Source organism: Echinops telfairi, unplaced genomic scaffold (genome assembly GCF_000313985.2).
Source record: "Echinops telfairi isolate 266 unplaced genomic scaffold, ASM31398v2 ScPeMD7_4;HRSCAF=17, whole genome shotgun sequence".
In the NCBI taxonomy this organism is placed as follows: Eukaryota; Metazoa; Chordata; class Mammalia; order Afrosoricida; family Tenrecidae; genus Echinops; species Echinops telfairi.
In genome coordinates, this window is record NW_022103900.1 from 40715651 (window position 1) to 40720429 (window position 4779).

The window sequence follows — 4779 nt, forward strand, 5'->3', positions numbered from 1 at the left end:
TGTTGGTGCTGTTTGGCCCTTAGTTGAAGAACAGCAGGCCCAGTCAAAGGAAAGGGGCTTTGCATGAAGTCTTGTTCAGCGGCCCACCTAGGCTACTCTGTGTCAGTGCTCACCGTGCTTAGGAGTGTCCTGAGATTCTGCAACGTTCCACTCTTTGGAGCGCTGCCCTGACCATTCCTAGTAGGTGGGCAGCCCCACATGAACAGATGGACTGGTAAAGGGCCACACAAGACAGCTGGACCTAATCCTGATCACGGAGTTCCTTAGAAGGATCGAATGAACTCTTGCTCGTTTTGCGAGATCCCCCTGGGGCATAGGTAGAAAGTTGAAGATACAGGTCCTGTCCTCCAGGATCTTGCTGGATTCTGCAACCTAGTGTGATGAGTACTCTGGCTGGGGTGGAAGTTGGAGAGAGAAAGCAATGAGTATGTGAGCACAAGATAGGGTACCCATGAGCAGAGAAAGATGGTCAGGAAAAAAGTTGAGGGCTGGGGAGGAAGTAGCCGAGGAGCCCTGGTGGCACAGCAGGTAAGTGACAGCTAGTCACCCAGCAGTTTCAGAAGCCACCCAGCAGCTCTGTGGGATAAGATCCTTAACAAATGATTCTTCAAAGATCACAGCCAGGAAAACCTTATGGAGGAGTTTTATTCTTGTTACATGGGGTGACTGAGTTGAAATCGGTTAGATGGCACACAGCACCGTTGATGTGCTAGAAGGATTGAGGTGAGGAAAGGGAGAAAACATGTCCAACAGGGACTTGAGCTCATGAGTGGATTCAGGGAGCTGTAAGTGGGGTTGTAGCCAGAGTCAGCAGGAAGAGGGTCACATTTATAATACCTTTATGAGATAGTATGGTTACATTTTTTCATAAAACTCAGAGCAAGGGAAGAATATGAGGAAAACAGTTCCCCTCCCCTCATTGTCATTGTAGAGAACCTGAAGAATACAGTAAAGAAAAAAAAAAAAGACCAGTGATTAACAACATTTTGGGATATTTATTTGCACATAGATTTGCATACATTATCAAAAGTAAGGTTATTTGACACATGGACTCATATCTTAGGATGTCTCACTTTGCATATGAAAGAAACTCATTTCACACCTAAAAGGAAGCTGTGTAGCTCACTATCAAGTCTCAAGCTAGCAGTCAACTGGATGATCCATTGTTCAGAGATGGTATTACGCAGCTATACATGCTACCTGCTCAAAACTGGCCACCCTTAGCAATAGAACATCTGCTTCCAGTGCATATGGAGGAAGAAATGTCTTCCTGTGGTGATAATTTGATCTTCAGAGCGAAGAGGAACCACTTTAGAATGGGCAGGACTTGTTCGAGAGCCAGTCACTTCTTGCCCAAGTTGCCTTGCTGCAATTAAAAGGGGCCTACATGAAATTGGGGGTGACTTTGAGCAAGCCCACCCCAGCACCCACCATGGAAGTGCAAAAGATTAAATCCTCTTGGAAAACTAGCAGGTTGCTGCTCATTCTGCACCATCCATACACAACTATTTTTCAAACTGTTTTCCCCCCAGTATTTCCCTTCAGATTTCTAATGAATTACTTCTACTCTGTCTTCGTCTGGAAGGTTCATTGAAATCTTTTATTTCCCCCCCAGTTTTATTGACACACAATCCACCTAGCATACAATTCAACAGTTCGATCATATCAAGAATAATTATACAATCATCGTTGAAATCTTTACACCGTGGATGGCCCTACTGGGACTTGAAGTACTGGGATAGAGCTTCCAACATCCCAGCAACGCAGAAGTTACCACAGTCTGACAAACCGACAGGCCCAGACAGAGCAGACAGAAGGTCCGGTGGTCTACTTCTGGAAAAATTGGCCGTGAAAAGATGAGCGGCAGCAGCTGTGCACTGATGAAGAGCCGGGAAACGAGCCCTTCGTGTTGGAAGCCGCTCAAAGTAGAGTTGGCCTCATCGCTGCAGACAGAAGAGAACTTTTCAGACCTTAATTTGCAGATGTGGCACAAGTCAACATGAGAAGAAACAGCTGCTAATTTTTAGAACATGGAATATATATAGAAAGTATGAATCTAAGAAATGGCAAGTTATCAAAAATAGAATTCACAAAAATCAATATCTTAGGAATTGATGAGCTGAAATGGACTTGTATTGACCATTTTTAATAGAATAATCATGGCTTCCTTGTGCCAGAAGGAAACAGAAGGGGAATAGTATCACATTCTTCATCAAAAAGAACATTTCAAAATCTATCCTGAAGTACAAAGCTGTTGGCAATAGGATAATATCCATATGCCTACAAGGAAGACTGCATAATATGCAAGGATTTTTAAAAGTTCCTGGGAAAATACAATTATCTTTTGATTTAATTTTTGCATGAATTTTTTTGAAGCCCCTCATGTAACTGTCACTCAAATTTACCCACTAAAGGCAATGATGAAGAAATTAAAGATTTTTACCAAGATACTCAATCTGAAATTGATCAAACATACAATCAAGATGCATTGATAATTATGCTATTTGCAATATGAACATTGGAAACAGATTAGTAGTTAGAAAATATGGCCACATAATAGAAATTACTCCGGAGATTTCACGTTAGAACTCTGCAAAACCACCAGCTTTTTCACTGCAAAAGAAAGAAAAATACGTTTTCACATAAACAGCAACTATACATGTGGACCTTGCCAGATTGACTGTGCAGGAATCAAATCAACTACACTTGGGGAAAGATGATGGAAAAACGAAATGTAAGGAATCAGAATAAGGTCAGGGTCTGATGGTGGAACATTACAAACACGCTTCCAAAAAATCCCATTATCTTCTCATTGCATTTTTTCCACTAATTTTTTGAAGCCCCTCATACAAGTTGAAATGAAAGAAAATTGAAACAAGGATACAAAAACTGAAGTACGATCTGAGTACACCACCTCTGACTTCTAGACTGGACGTGGTACTCTAATGAATGCGGAATAGATGAGTTGTGGAATGACAGCTAGTGCATCATCTATGAAAAAAGCAAAAGGTCATTTAAAAGACAGGAAATGAAAAACCAAAATGGATGTTAGAAAAGACTGAAACTTGCTCTTGGTCATAGAGTAGCTACAGTGAATAGAAGAAATTATAAAGTAAAAGAGCTCAACCGAATAGTTTAAAGGGAAGTTCAAGAAAACTAAAGTGTTTTTTATGAAATGTGCAAGGACAAAAGAGAAGAACACGCTGGACATTTCTTGAGCTGAAGCCTTGAGTTATAACACTGAGGGATGGATTCTATGGGCAAAGAGCATGCATGATGCAAGAAGGACCACAGGAAGATGGAACACACAGTCACTATACCCAATGAACCGGAGACACTGCGACATTTCACTCGGTAGCATATGATCAAGAACTAGGAATATGGAAGGAAGAAATCCCGACTCCTCTGAAGGACTGAGTGAAAAGCAAGACACCAAGAATTGGTGGAATACCAATTGAAATATTTCAACAAATAGTGTGGGGGTGCTCACTCTTTCTCTGTCAAGCAACTTGGAAGACAGCTGCTTAGCCAAATGACTGGGTAAAGTCCATGTTTGTGCCCATTCGAAAGAAGAGTGATTCAACAGAATGCCGAAATTATCACTCAATATTAATAGCAAATGCAAATAAAATTTTGCTAAAGAAAAATTAAAAAACAATTTCAGCAGTACTGTGAAAAGAAACTGCTAGAAATTCAAGTCAGGCTTGAGAACCAATTTAGAAAACACATTTTTAAGATTTTGTTTCTATACCAAACCAGATTCACTGCTATGGAATCAATGCTGACTCATAACGACACCCTGTGGGTTTCTGAGGCTGTAACTGTTTACAAGAGAAGAAAGCCCAGTCTTTCTCCCAAGCAACTGCTGGTGGTTTGAACAGCCCGAAGTGTAACCACTACACCACGAAGGGCTCCTTCCAGCCTCCTAAACATTAAGAAAATAAATTTGTTAAAGTCAATATACAAACAACTCCTACAACTCAAAAAGGACACTGCAAAATTAATCATGAAATACAATGCTGTCTGTGATAGGTTTATATTGATCCACCTTCAAGGAAATCCAATGAATACAAATATTATTCAAATTTATACACCAACCACTAAGACTAGTGATAAATTGAAGAATTCTACCAATGACTTCAGTCAGAAATTGATCAAACATGCAATCAAGATACATCGATGTAGTTATTGGTGCCTGGAATGCAAAAGTTGGTAACAGGAAGGGGTGGTAGTTGGAAAATGAGGACGCAGCAATAGAAATTAAGCTGGAGATTGCATGATCGAATTTTGCAAAACTCATGACTTGTTCATCACAAATACCATGTTTCAACAACACAAAAGGTGAATATACATATGGACTTCCCCAATGGAAGACACAGAAATCAAATTGACTACATCTGTGGGAAGAATCAATATCAGCACCTAAAACCAGATCAAGAGTTGACTGTGGAACAGATCATCAATTGCTCATTTGTAAGTTCAGGATAAAGCTGAAGGAAATTAAAACAAGTCCACAAGAGCTAACATATAATCAATCTTAACTCTATCTCACCTGAATTTTGAGAACATCTGAAGAACAGATTTGAAGCACTGAACACTGATGACAGAACTGATGAGCTGTGGGAGGACATCAAGACCATCATTTACGAAGAAAGCAAAAGGTCATTAAAAAGACAGATGAGGAGGGGAAAAATGAGAACCTAATGCCGGGGGCTTAAGTGGAGAGGAAATGTTTTGAGAATGATGAGGGCAATGAATGTACAAATGTGCTTTACACAA